The 15,167-nt window shown below is 43.4% G+C and overlaps 1 protein-coding gene across 4 annotated transcripts in view; it reads right to left on the bottom strand.

The window, feature by feature from the left end:
- The window catches only part of npy8ar (neuropeptide Y receptor Y8a), a 52,905-nt gene that overhangs the window by 25,206 nt on the left and 12,532 nt on the right, over nucleotides 1-15,167 (bottom strand). Inside the window, exon 1 of one of the 4 annotated variants that reach the window (XR_011311000.1) lies at nucleotides 12,326-12,683. The exons of 1 other annotated variant lie outside the window; for it this stretch is intronic. The gene's annotated coding sequence lies outside the window, so the exon portion shown is untranslated. Of the gene's footprint in view, nucleotides 1-12,047; nucleotides 12,263-12,325; nucleotides 12,684-15,167 lie in introns of those variants that run through there. 2 more of the 4 variants (XM_069701016.1, XM_069701017.1) reach the window with 2 other exon arrangements.

Below are 15,167 nucleotides of genomic sequence, written 5' to 3'. Positions count from 1 at the left end.
ACCACAAGGATTTAACAATGAGGCTTTTATTTCAGAGATAAATACTCAAAAGCAGATTTCCATTGTTAGTCCGCGACCATCGAATCTGTCAGTTTAATCAGCCAGCGCGAGTTTGCTATTTCTAGATTCGTGGACTGGTTGAAAATACTTTACCCAACTTTTTGTTTGTTGTTTCTGCCACCATGATGAGTAATGTTTGTTCAGCTTCTTGTTATGAAGGGAGAACTTTATAATCTCCATCCATCCATTATCTATACCCGCTTCATCCTAAACGGGGTGAAAGTGGGGCGTAGCCTATCCTCGCTAACATTGGGCAAAAGGGTGTACACCCTGGACAGGTCGCCAGTACTTAAGTACTAACAAAATATTGTTCTTCTTTTATTGGAAAAAAACATAAATATGATGATAAAAAATATTTGGTCTAATATAACGGGAAAATATTTGAATTTTTTAACCTCATTAAAACATGAAAAGTGTCTCCCTGTTTAAAGAGAGACCAGAAAAGTAGGAAGTACGATCAAAGACGTCAGAGTCTGTTTCTGTTGAACGCAGCACCGTGACGCACACGGAGCAGGAGGATGCATCAACCTTCATGAGGACGTATTCCAAGATCAACATCAGCACCCAAGTTCCACACGTTTTTGTGACGACTGGTAAGTGAACATTTGTGATTTCACCACAGACCTGAAACTGGAACGGAGAAACGTCACATTTTAGGGAACAAAAATCTTCAACACGCCCAATTACAGCCAAGTGTTCCTGAGCCCATGTAGTGATTTCCACTACAGAATAATAACTTTTTTTTAAAGCAGTGCCGCCTGAGGACTCAAAAATCACAGCCATCCAAAAAATAGTTTTGGCCTTGTCCATTGAATTAGATCTTCAACGCGCTGTGAGCAGGCGTTTTATCATATTGGAGAACCCTGTTGCCGTGGCGCCACAGTTAAGGTGGTTTGCAGCGAATGTTTTCCCTCAGATGGTCCCAGTAGAACTCGGTGTTGACAGTCTGACCCTGGGGGGACGAATTCACGGTGACACAACCCCGCCGACGTCAAAGAGAACCCACCTGGTGTCTCCTGACCTGACACGCCTTCTTCAGTCGTGGACGGTGAAGCTCCGCCTCCTCTTGAAACGTTGAACGTCACTCAGAACACCTCGTCTGAGTGACATCGTCGCTTCATCGCCGCAGACTTTCTGAAGCTTTTCTAGGGTCTCTTGACCATTTCCAGAGTATTGAGCCCAAAATCTGATGTTTCTCTGCTCCAGTTTCAGGTCCGCGGTGCAATCACAAATGTTCACGTACCGGCGGTCACGTTAACGTGGGGAACTCAGGAGCTGATGTCGATCAAGAGACGACACTCGGAACACTTCATCGTGAAGGTTGTTGCTTCCTCTCTGAACTCTTTGCATATATTTTGCACGATACGTTACTGCTCTTTATTTGTTTCAGAGAACAATGAACTTGTGACAGAAATGTTTGCTGCAGGCGGCTCATTTCTGCGTTCCCTTTCTACCCGATATACTAAGTTTAGTGCGACTCCTCGTTTCCTTGAATCTCTGCAACTGAGGTTGAGATTTAACTTCAGCCTGACCCACAGAGACACATTCATGGAAACACAGCAGGCTGAAGCAAAGCTGAATGCCCTAAAAGATTAGTTTGTCGAGCTTGAATCTGTGTGAGATTTAAAAATGTGCTCTGCAGGTTTTGCCTCGGAGGCATTTGACTGTTTAATGCTTTGTGTGTTTAAACGTTGTCTTCGGACACGAGGGCGCTGTAAGACTGTTTTCTGGTTACAGTACAAGTGTTGTGGCTGCAGAGATATAAATAACTTCGGCGTTCGGAGTGTGGAACTGGGGCAGCCAGACAGTAGCGCTACTTTAATCCGGTTTGGGATTAAACTACATCATAATTTACTCAGAGGTGAGACGAAGAAGTGCCGCATCGCGGAGGTCCGATGCTCTGACATCAGCTCGAAGTGACAGATTACTTCGGAGGGTTCAGTCTTAGTTTTGACTTTGCGTTGTCGAGTTTTTTTTTCGCGGCGCCTGCAGGCCGGCGTCGGCGGCACGCAGAGCGTAGCGTCGGCTGGTCGGTCAGGGCGGGTGAAACGATCCTTCGGGTTTAATGTCTGCCAGGATTTTAAAGTGTCTACCCAGCTGGAGGGGGAATAACTTCACACTATGACTAGGCAGCCGGGAGGAGGAGGAGGAGGAAGAGAGGGGGGGCTCCGGCAAAAAATAGAAAAGAGGGGACGAATTCAAGGACGAAACGGCAGAAAGAGGAGGGAGATCGTCACATCGTTGCACATTCACACTTCTTCCCCAGATTAAATCTGACTTGTCACTCTTCGTCGCACTGGACGGACCGTTGCGTTCCAAAAAACACAAGACCTGCACCTGCTTGTGAATTATTGAACCGGGTGCTTTTGAAAAGGTACGAAAGCCGAAATCGAAAATGTCAGCTCTGCATCAGAGATGGAGGCGCCATCTTCTTCACAATGATTTCACAGCCTTTTTAAAGTCTCCTTCATCAGCGGCTGGTGCCAGCAGGAAGTGTGGGAGGATCCAGAGCCGAGCCGAGCCGAGCACATTGATGCTGCGCGCACGCACACACACACACACACACACACACACACACACACACACACACACACACACACACACACACACACACACACACACACACGATCCTCTTTGCTTTCTTTCTTACTCAATCTCACACAGCAGAAGAAGACAGGCTGGCCAAGATCAAACGAGACCCTCGTCAACAACCTCATCCTCTCCACTTCCAACGATCCGCACCTCCTGTGAAGCCACTTCAAAGTTCCCGGAGTTGCAGTCACATCTCAAATAAGGTCTGCCAGCAAAAAGAGTCTGTGATGTGAATTCCCCCCCACCCGCTCCCCCGAAAATGGGAGAGCACTTTTTTTTTTTTTTTTTTGGTAATCAAGCATCATCTCGATCTCGGCGCTGATACCTTTTCACATCCAACCCACGAGAGCTGCGATCTGACTTCTGTTCAACAACACATTTTTTGTAAAAGACCAAAGGCCTCTCAATCCTGTTACAACGATAAATAAATCCTTTCAGTCTGGAAATTAAGCTAGAAAAAAAAATTGGATAATGACAATAATGGAAAAAGCAGCTTTAATACTCATGTAATTCCTTTGTTTGAGGAGCTGCAAGGTGCTAATCTGTGATCTGCCGACAGCTCGCAGATAAACAGAATTAGCATGCAAATGGTTGTGTGTGTGTGTGTGTGTGTGTGTGTGTGTGTGTGTGTGTGTGTGTGTGTGTGTGTGTGTGTGTGTGAGAGGGTGCAGGAATCGCTGCGTTTGCACCATTTACGTTCATCTCTGCAGAGCGGCGTTAATCACAAAGGCACGTTTCCAGATCAAAAGCTGCAGTTTAAATCTAGAAATGTGAAACTTCAAATCGTGAAAAACGTAAATGTTCCCTTCTCTTACCGCTCTACATGAAATGTAGGGAGGAGATCAAGGGAGGTCGGATCGAACAAATCAAGGTCTTCCACCGAAGAGGGTTTCTTCAAATGAAATGAATTACAACCCAAATTCTTCAAACGATACGAAACACTTCCCGTTAACACACCAGAACCACCGAAATATTCTGTTCACCGGTGGAATTTGCAGCGAGAAATTTGCCACGCAAATGCTACGTTTTCCGGCGACGACCATAAAACAACAACTCTTCGCTTCCGTTGTAGAGAGTTCAGGGAAACGAGGAGTCGCAGTAAACGGAGTGTATCGGGGTGAGAAGCTCGAGCTCTCTGCAGCTTTTAATCAGTTTAAAACTTCAGTCTGACTTAAAGGAAATATGGAAATTAGACATTTTACCAACGGCATTAAGGAACTCTAACAAAAACAACCTGAAAACCCCCCAAAAAAGACGTGAATTCCTGTAAAAATGACGACACAAACACTGAAAACAACAACAACAACAAAAATGTCTGTCTAACTGGTGGAATTTGCTTATTTCATGCAAAACTTATCTTAAAATAGATTCAGATTTCAGCCTGTGCATTTTATACGAGCAACAAATTGTCCAAAATTTCAGCTGAACCCGCCTAAAACAGGATAAGGAGCCGTCCGACTTGTTTGTTGCCAGCTTGAAGCAGAAAAAAATAGATGAAATACTTTGCTGCTGCTGGACCGGACGTGTTTTGGACAAATTAGCTTTAATCACCAATAAATTATAGAATGAAAGATTATGACTCTTTCAAAAAAAAAAAAAATCCATTTTTGCAGGCCTTTCATTTCACTCTGCGCTGGTTGCCGTGACAGCGTGATAAACGAGGGCCGGCGTCCTCTCGGTAACGCAGGGACAAGGAGGAGGCGGAGGATGATTAATGGCGTTTCCATCAGATGTTGCATCACATTATTGCGGCCTCACGGGGAGGTATGAGCCTTGATCTTTACGTCGGGGTATTTGAAGTCCTCGGAAAGTTTTGACGGGGGTGGGAGGGGGAGCGCGTTGGTGCCAGCGATTCATCTGGGCAGTTCGGTCGGCGTGAGGGTGGGAGGGGGAGGGGGGCGGAGGGATGTCTGCTATATTGTCTCTGACTCGGTGTCTCCACAGTTAATTAAAGGGGTATTAACTTACAGCTTTATGTAAATGATATAAAAGAGAAGCAGACGAAGCGCAGGCTCACAAAGACATGTCCTTCCATATCGATAATGCCATCGATCTGCCCACTCGGCCCCCGAAGACAGGCCGAGCGGCTCAGAGGTGTGAGGCTGCGTTTAAAGTTACCCCTTAGTCTGAAGAGCGTTCGGCCTGGCCGGCTTCCCCTCCCTCATAAATGGAGTGGAGACAAGCAGATGAAGAAGTAGAACAAATCCTCCCACACTCGGCTGATTGTGAGGGCGAAGCGTGACGAGTCCTCTCGCCGCCGACAGCTGTCGTATCTGTCAGCGAACAATCTGCGCAGTGAAGAGACGCGAGGACTGAGTCACTTCACTGGGAAGGAATACGGAAATTCAGTCAACAATTTGTTCATCATTTGTGTGGCCTTTAACCAGGTGTTTCAATTGCTAACCGACGCCGAGACGGGAGGCGTGAGGGGACACTATGTCCCGCCCACCTGTACCAGAAACCTGACTGCAGCCCAGAACTGTCAATCAAACGAGCCACGCCACCAAACATAGCTGTGTTTGAGTCCTAATATCTAATGAATGCTGGAATTATTTTCAGAAGGAACCACCAGAACACTGATCAGAAGGAGGGAATTTATCTAATGACGCCATAATGACTTGTGGAAAACATTTACTGACTTTGTATTTCAGGAGAGAACTTGATGCTTTTTGAATGGGAGTCTATTGGAGCCAGCGGGGTGTTTTTTGGAGCCAGCCCCTGGTGGGCCTCAGTGGTATTGCAGTTTAACGCGCTTCTGCATTGGCCTTAACTTTTTAGACCCAGATACTACGAACATTTTTACATACAGGTAATGATTCAAACACGTACCTCTTCTCCTACCAGGCATGCACAAAGGAAATAAGGGCAAAACAACCACAAACAATATGCGATCACGATTTTACGATGCACGTTGTTTAAATTTAGCATGCCAACACGATAACACTTGCTACAAAAGTGCAGATGAGGCTGATGGGAACGTCATTAGTTCTGCAGGGATTCGGTCAAATGTTCAGGATTTCATCTTCAGTAAACCATGACCGTATCTGCAACAAATGTCTCGACAATCATCGTGACAGTTGTTGAGGCATTTCCCTGGAAATATTTCAGTTTGCCCCACGCCGCTACACGTGGCTGCAAAATGTTGAGAAATGCTGCTTTCAGTTTTTTAAGGAACCTCCGGCGCTTCTCATTCGTCCGGCGAGGGAAGTGCCCGGCACGCACCGGGCAGACGGTGCGGGGAAAACCCCTGCACAGATGGTCAGTCAGCCGCAGAGCTGAAAACGCAAGCGCATGAAAACCTCAGGAGATATCGGGCTTTCCGGTTCAGCTGACCTGCATGTGCTCAGAGCGTGGAAGGAAGCAGAGACAAAGGATCCGAGCCGGCTTCACACTCTGTCCACCCGGCAGACTGTGGTGACCGAGCAGCCGTGGGGCTAGCGTCCAGAGTGAAACGCCGATCCAACGCGTAAATTAATGCTTGGTGACAGACTGGATTTATTTGCTGAGAGCGTTCGAGGCCGGAATAAATCTATGTGGGACAAATGCGGTGCGAGGCTGCCTGAATAAATGTTGACAGAGACTGAGAGCACATTGTTTGTATCAGGACGCGCTGCCTGAAGGTCACCGCCACACGTTTTCATATCTGGTTTTCGATTTTAAACGGGGAGAAGTCAGAACCCCCTCCTCCCGAAACGCAAAACCGAGGCCGCTCGCACAGCCGCCGTGCGGTCACGTCCTTCCCTTTAGGCCTCATTAAATGCATAACCTCTCGCTTGTCCGTCGACAGAAACGCAGCGCGATGCTGAGCGTCAGTGACGAGCGTCGAGAGCGTTTCCTCTCCCGACTATCTGAAGGAGAAAACTTCTTTACTCAGCAGTTCAGGAGAAAATACTGAGTAAATGTGCAGATTATTTCTTTAATTGAAGCTTTTCTGTCTGTTAAATGTCCGAAAATGAAGACGAACTGGTAGCAGTCGTGTTCTGACAGTTCGTCGCGTGTCGACCTTCAGGTTAGTTTTCGGGAACATTGTTTTCTTTCCTTCCGGCAGAACGTAAAAAAGAGAAAAATAAGAGAAGTTGCTAAAAAATATTAATACGCTCATCCAAATCATACGTACACGAATATCTGCTGCGTGTTTCCAATCAGCTCGGGACAGGCGCTACATTTACATGCTTCCGTTTAATGCGATTTCTCGGGAACGCCTTGAGGGAAATTCTTCATATTTGGCACAAACGTTCACTAGGACACAACGATAAACTCATTCGATTTTGGGGGTTTCAAAAGTTAAAGGTCCAAAGTCACCTAACAAAACACATTTTAAGTCCATAACTCAAGAATTCATACTCCAATTACAAACAACTTTCACACAAATTTCTAACAGGATACAATTATTAAGTGATGACATTTTATATCCAAAAGGTGAATTTGATGACACTAATCTTGATTGAATTTCTTCATATTTGGCACAAACGTTCCTTTTCTCCCGACGGTAAACTGATTTGAGTTTGGTGGTTCAAAGGTCAAAGGTCAAAAGTCACAGTGATCTAAATAAATTGAGTCCTTACCTCAACTCAAGAATTCATACGCAAAATACGACCAAATTTCACGTGAATGTCTAACAGGATAAAATGATGAAGTGATGACATTTTATATCCATAAGCTCACAGGTCAACTTCACTGTAACATCATAATGTTTCTGTCCATTATTCAGCACCATAACTGATACAACTGTGACCATATTTCACATTTGGTCAGATGCTGAATTGTTGACATATTCTTAATAGAATTTCTTCGGACCAAACGTTCACTCGGTACCAAAAAGAAACTGATTGGATTTTGAGGGTGAAAGGTTACAGTAATGTAATGTCCTTCCATTATCTTGAAAGTGATATTTCAAGAATGCATCTTTTTCTTCAAATTTGGCACAAACGTTCACTTGGTCCCAGTTGAACAACATCCGCAAAAATACAATCATAGCTCCCATTGACTTCTATCTGTTTCCCCCCAAAAAAATACCACAAATTTCTGACCCGTATATAGAAAAATAGAGAAACATCCTCTCTTGGTTTAAGTCCTCATCAACATGCATCAGGCTCCACAGTTTAAACTACTAGCAAAAGTATTGCCAGGAGCACATGCAGAGCTGCAACATTCAGTCCGTTAATCAATTAGTCGACTGACTCCAAATGAACAGAAATATATCTATCTTCATGTTCAATGAATCACTATAAAGTGTATTTTAATACAAAACTCTCAAACTGAAGGAGATCAAAATCTTCACTTTCTTTTGCTTCCATTACAATTATTCAGTAATTTAAGCAACCTTTTTTTTCTGATATTTCTCAGACCAAAGGGATTAATTCATGTAGAAAACGCCACAGACAGTAACACGGCTCTTTAATCTCATTTCAGTTTGATGAGGAGCAGTTATTGATCCAAACCCTCTGACAGCCATTTCCACTATAGACCAGGCTGCTGTCGTGTCCTTCTCGGTTCGCATTAATGGGTAATGCAGCACCTTCTCTTAAATACAGGCTGGAGGATGTAAAGGCACGCTTCGAAAATGAAAGCAGGAAGATGGGATTTTTTATTTTCCTTTTGATTCGATGTATTTATGTGCAGGATGGATGTCAGCTGGCGTTCATGTTTGATCATGTGTGACAGTTTTCTAACTTCCCTGAAAACGAAACACTGGAAGAGCCGGACGATGCTGTCAAAACACGACAAATTGTGGATACAATTTCAGGGTGAAAAAAAAAACAGTAGCGCTCAGCTGTCAGGTGTTGGTTTGAGTGGAGAGAAATTAGGACTCATTAGTGTGGAGTGAAAACGGCGGTGACGCTGAAAACTGAAACGCTGTCATGTGAAAGTGAAGAAGGCCCGGCAAGCGAGTGAGTCACGCCGCCAGCTTCTCTCGCTCCCACACGGAGATGTTTGTGTTCAATGCCATGAAATGAAAATGAAATCAGTGTCCAGCTTTGCTGTGGCTTTCATCCCCTCACTTAAATTTTTTTACATTTTGCCCCCATGAGAACAGATTGTCCTCTGCTCGCTGAGCGTCACCGCGTCTGATGGCTGACGGACATTTTTGGAAAAATGTGCTGCAGATCTGAGGTTTTAGATCAGCTTTTTATTTCTGGGCTGTAAATAAGTGGCCACCAACAGTGACGTCACCCGTTTGTCTGTGAACGGCCGTTATGAGGCCTTGAGTTTGGAGTTTGTCCCTCGCCATCTTGCCTGTTCGTAGTGTTTTGGAGCAGGAAGTGACCATATTTGGACGAGCTGGTGAGGAGCTGGCGGTGGATCCGACTCTATCTGATTGGAAACCCAACGATACTACGTCAGGTTCTCAGTCAACTCCTCCCCAGCTCGTCCACATATGGTCACTTCTGGTTCCAAAACAAAATGGCGACGGCCGAAATCTGAACTCGAGGCTTCAGGACAGCAGCTCACAAACCGACGGTTGGTTGCCACTCAGTACAAACCTTCTCCGATGCTTCTGTAACTGAACCCAAGTTTCATGTGCATCTGCCCCCTAGCTCCTTTAAATTAAATGCGACTGTCAGAGAAAGTCATCACTCTTTGACAACCTCCGACTCAGTGGAGGCCACGGGAGGAATTCTCATTACAACGATTTCATTATAGCTATTTTATAACATGCGTGATTATCATTTGGAGTTACATGTCCTCTTCCGAAGGTGAGTAAGTACGGTGAGATGACGGCAGGCTCAGACATGTAATTAAACCCGTATCTAATAATACATCTAATGAAGACAAATGGGGGGATTTGCAGAGTATGTAGACATGCATTACAACAGACATGGATTGTATCTCCATACATCACAGAGTCAAGAGAATGGACCTATTGCCTATTGCGGTTTTTTTAAACCACTTGTATGCCAAATTATTTTCTGAAAATTCTCTTAAACCTCTTTATATTCAAACTATAGAACCAACAGACCAGGGGTCAGACTGTCAACACCGACTTCTACTGGGACCTTCTGAGGCATCCGTTCTGGTTCGGACTTCTTTTCTGCTTTGTAGTCTTCAGGTCAGTCTGGGTTTTGTGCCTCCTGTTTGATTTCTGAAACGATTCACCTCTGTCTGTCTTGTTTCACTTCCAGTCCTTTGCATGATTGTTTGCCCCGCCCCCTGATTAGTTTCACCTGTCCCTCATTGTCCTTCCCTTCCTGCTGTATTTAGTCTGTGTGCTCTTATTCCTTCTTTGTCAATAAAGAGACGACACTTGAAATGCTTCCTCATGAAAGTTATTGCGTCCACCTGCTCCGTGTGCATCGCTGGGCTGCGTTCAACAGCAACAGCCTTTTTGATCACCCCTCGTGTTGTGCTGTATAGTAACCAGACAGCCACAGTGCACTCAGACTGAGTAATGAGAAGGTCATATTAGTGTCAGTTTAAATAAAGCTCCTGTCCAATGAGACAAACCATTTTCCACACACTGAATTACACTCCCCGAAATCTGAATCTAATTCACTGATGTGAGCAGCTGGTTCAAGTCAAACCGTGACATAATAAAAATGAAAGTGACAAGTCTGAAAATGAAAATTGTCCTCTACTAATGTGCAATTTCTCTTACTTCAGTAGAAAGAGACAAAATGACTGTTAGTACATTTGCATGAGATGAAAGCAAAAATGAATTTTGCTTTTAAGATTGTGGTTTTGGTGCCAAGTGTAAATCTGACTAGTGGACTAAAATAAATAATGTAGCGATAAACAGTTTAAGATACCGCACAACAGATGTTTGAATAAACAATGGGTGCATTTTAGCAGGATTTCTGTATTCGTGGCAGTCGGCACTGTAGACTTTATTAAACGTGTTTATCCATGGTATTATGTATAATCCCGACCACATTTACACAAGCCAAATCGCACAACCTCTACCACCGAATACAAACACATCTTCAGTAGAAATATAATCCCATAATCTCCATCCGGAGCTGATCGTCCAATAAGAATTCACTTCACAGAAAAAGAGATCAGACAAGAAACTTCTTGCAGGTCCAACAACACTACAAATTAAAAGTCCAGTCAACTTAAAATTAGTGTAAAGCTAAATATTTAACATAAATTCATTTTATACTGCAAATTAACTATGAAATAACTAGAATTACCACCTTGCGGTTGTATGCCTCTGATGTATTGACCTCGACCTCTGACCTTGGATCTCCAAAATCTACTCATTTGATCCTTAAATCCAAGTGTATGTTTATGCCAAATTTGAAAAAGGTCCCTCAAGGCGTTCCCGAGTTATCGTGTTCACAAGTATGGGAACAATATCAGGTCACAATGGCCGTAACCTCTGACCTTTGACGACCAAAATCAAATTACTTTACCATTTTGTGCCAGATTTAAAGACATTCAGTGACAGTGGCCTTGACATTTGACCTGTGATCACTTAAAATCTACTCGCTTCATTCTTCTGTCCAAGTGAATGTTTGTGCCAAATTTGAAGAAGGTTCCTCAAGGCGTTCCTGAGATAACGTGCTCACAAGAATGGGAACGAGAGACGACAGTGACCTCCGACCTTTGACCTTCAAAAATCTAATCAGTTTATCCTCAACTCTTGATGAATGTTTCTGCCAAATTTTAAGAAATTGTTTTATTTGTGGTTAATCCGGTGTAACGTTCATCAATTCAGATGTTTTCCACAAACACCGAAAGGCAACACACATTTGCGCATCTGAGGATGTGAGAAGAGATTCACAAATGTACCAAAATATGACTGCACCTAAATGTCACAAATATATTCAACGTTTTGTATGAAAAAAAAAAAGCACTTCCAACAGATTAAAGAGCCTAAAATTTCTACATCCAGTACCGAAATTTACTCGTCAGATTTTACTCAGTACAATTATGTTAAATGTCTTCAAATTGGGGTTAAATTAATGATTAATCTGCAAATTATTGAATGTAAAGAACAACATAAAGCTGAAAAATAGCCATCAAAGTGTGATTTTTAGCTGTTTTTACAACCGACAGAGACCCAAAAAAATGGTGGCATTTCTGTTTGACAAATTAATCAATTATTAAAATAGATAACATTCAGCATCTTAAATTTATTCTCAAATTGGTTTTAAAATGTGGATCATGAGGCGTGGTAACAACTTTTGAGACTAATTTCTCTGTAAAAACCAGCCTGAATGTTTCAAAGTTTCATTTTAACCCAAAAACACATCTGATTTCAGAATATTTTAATTTATTTATATTTCTCTGGTTGCACAAATAAAAGAATCCAAATCATAAAAATATAAATGTTCATCAAAAATGTAAAGATCCAGTTTTATGTTAAATATCCAGCAGTGACTCATGCTGCCTGCACAATAAACATAATAATCCCAGTGACGACCAGTTAAAAAATATCTTATCACACAGACCTTCAGACCTGCATCCGAGCTGAAGTTGGACTTAATTCGGATTTTGTTCCAATCTCACGTCTGAACCCAAAACGCGCTCTCTGTGCCTCCCTAACCAGCCGCTGTCAGCTGCCCTCCGCTGGATTCCTGCCTGCCTCAAACATCTGGTGCCTGAAAACCGCTGGAAAATCCAACTGACTGCGACTCCTTTTGTAAAAAAAAAAAAACAAAGAAAAAAGAAAAGAGAAAGCAGGAAGAAATGCTGCGCGGCGGTTCACGGAGAGACGAGCTGCACTCACCAGTCCCGGTCTGTCGGGTGTTGTGTCTGCGTCCAGAGACGGTGCTTGTGTCTGCCGACGGTGCTCACTGGTCTGCGCGGAGAGGCATGTCTGTGTGAGTGTGTGTACGCGTGTATATGCGTGTGCGTGTGTGTGTGTGTGTGTGTGTGTGTGTGTGTGTGTGTGTGTGTGTGTGTGTGTGTGTGTGTGTGTGTGTGTGTGTGTGTGTGTGTGTGTGCAAGAAAAGCCAGAGGTCTGTGGAGCCCGTGCGCAGTGAAACACGCTGTGGAGGCAGCTAAGGAGCTTTTATTTCTGCGCTCCGTTCAACCTTTCCCCATTCAAGAAAAAGGTTAGTCCCGGTGGGAGCCGCTCTGCTCGCCGCGGAAGCGCCACATGCACTGATGACGGGATGCAAAGCCGTTGTGTGCGTGCGCGCGCGCGTGCGTGCGTGTGTGTGTGTGTGTGTGTGTGTGTGTGTGTGTGTGTGCGTGCGTGCGTCAAATCATGTCATAAAAAAACAAGAGGGGAAACAGAAGTATTAACGATGATGCATGAAATGAATACAAGACAACATCAATAGACAAACAACAACAACAAAATAAACTCAGTAAAAACACTAGTCTACTACCAGAAGTACTACTATGACTACTACTAATAATAATAATAACATTACAAAATCCAAATAAATAAGTATATTACGTCTAATGTTAAATAAAAGACTTTCTACTGAAATACGTTCATTTGACTCATTGATTTATTTATTTTTTTTGAGAATTTCAGTGCTACTGGTACCAACTACCAAAATTTTGGTGAAGGTCATGGTCACCTCATACTGTATCTGTACCATTCTTGTGAATGGATTACCCCCGGAACACTTTAAAAGGGAATTCTTTAGATTTGGCATAAACGTTCACTTTGGGCCCAACGATTAACTCATTAGGTTTTGCCGGTCAAAGGTCACTGTGTCATCACATCCATACCATTCATCTGTCCCATTCTCATTCACATGATATCTCAGGAATGCTTTGAGGAAATTTCGAGAAATTTGGCACAAACATTCAAGTGGACTCAAGAATAATTGTTTTTGATTTTGGTGGTCAAAGGTCGCCGTGACTGCACGTCCATCCCATTCTTGTGAATGCGATATCTCAGAAACGCCTTCACAGAATTTCTACAGAATTGGGACAAACATTCACTTGGTCTGAAGGATGAAGTGATATGATTTTAGTGGCCAAAGGTCAAAGGTCAAGGCCACTGTGACCTTATATCTGTACCGTTCTTGGAAATGCAACATTTCATCAAACTTGTTACAAACGTTCACTGGACTCGAGGGTGAACTGATTAGATGTTGGTGGTCAAAGGTCAAGCCCACTTTACCCTCACGTCCATTCCGTCTGTCTGTTCTTTCCTTCCCTTTTCTTCATGACTCTCCTCTTTCCCGTCATGTTTTCTTCATATCCTTTTTCTTTTCCTTAATTGTTTCCTTTCCTCTTCGTTTTTTGTCTTCCTTTATGTTCTTTGTCTTACATTTCTTTGCTTTCCTTTTCATCCCCATTTTTCCTCCCATTCTTTTGTTTTCTTTCTATCTCCTGCCTTTATTGCCTTTTCCTTTTCTCTTCTTTCTTATCCTCCTTTTTTCTTCTTCTTTCATTTCCATACTCACTTTCTTCCTTTCGTTACAACTAATTTCATTCTCGCCATCTCATGTTTCCCTCCCTCCTTCTTTCTTTTCCTTCACGGTCTTCTTTCCTTTCCTTTCCTTTCCTTTCCTTTCCTTTCCTTTCCTTTCCTTTCCTTTCCTTTCCTTTCCTTTCCTCACTTTGATACCGTTCGAGGCGAAAGTGGTTCTCCCACCTGATTCCAATGCTGCAGGCACCAGCTCTATACAAACTCATAAAACATGAATAAAAAACAGATCTGTCTCATTAGCAGTGATGCACACAGCGCTGCTTAGAGTCGATTTTAAAGCCATACATGGGTAGCGTGTTCGCCTCTCAGTCTCTGCAGAGACTGTGTGTTTTTCACGACACGCTCCTGTGTTTGCCTTCTGGAGAAAATCCACTTGTTTTCCCAGTCTAATGTAAAGCAACCATATTGCCGCTGCAATCAGCCCCACAAATTAGATGAAGTGACTGTGGCAGAAGCTCCACTCGCGGCAGTAGAACATGAGATAGGATTGCGAAGGCTGCGTTGCTTTTGACTGGCTCGGAGCAATTTGCCGTGATAATGACTTTTAAAATCTCCGAGATAGGATCGCGCGGGGTGAGCGAGACAAGGCCGAAGGAGGAAAATAAGCAATATTAGACAGACAATTGAAGAAAGAGGCCCGAATTACGGTACACAAAGACAGAGATAGCCGATAGAGCTGCCATGCACGGTGCTCGCCGGCCTGAAGTAACTTGAGGTTTCCGTCTTTTGCCCAAGAACAAGAGGACAGAGAGATTGAACCTCTAACCTTACGATTAGTGGGCTACCCGCTCCACCATCTGAGCTGCAGCCACAGTTAAAGAATCCCTAAAGCATTACATTGATTTAAAAGATATACTTCCTGGTAAAATAAGGCAAAATCTAGATCAGAAGAATTAAAGCAGCCCGCCCCCAAACATGCTTTGTTTTGAATGGTCGGCCATTGGAGCCAGAGTTTGTGTTTTTTGTTGTTTTTTTAAGCCAGCCCCTAGTGGCCCTCAGTGGTATTGCAGTTTAAGGCACTTATGCATTAGCTTTACTTTTCAGACCCAGAAGCTTCGTCCACTTTTATATTCAGTTTATGGTTATAAAACCGACATTCAGCGACATATTTATGGTCAGTTAACCTCTCGGCAGTGCTCCCTGCTGTGTGGACGTCTACAGTTTGTTTTTATAT

Source organism: Brachyistius frenatus, unplaced genomic scaffold (assembly GCF_029030835.1).
Source record: "Brachyistius frenatus isolate BFR_SWC_R1_liver_20210118 unplaced genomic scaffold, ASM2903083v1 Contig_35, whole genome shotgun sequence".
NCBI lineage: Eukaryota > Metazoa > Chordata > Actinopteri > Embiotocidae > Brachyistius > Brachyistius frenatus.
This window is presented reverse-complemented; position numbering and strand designations above follow the sequence as displayed.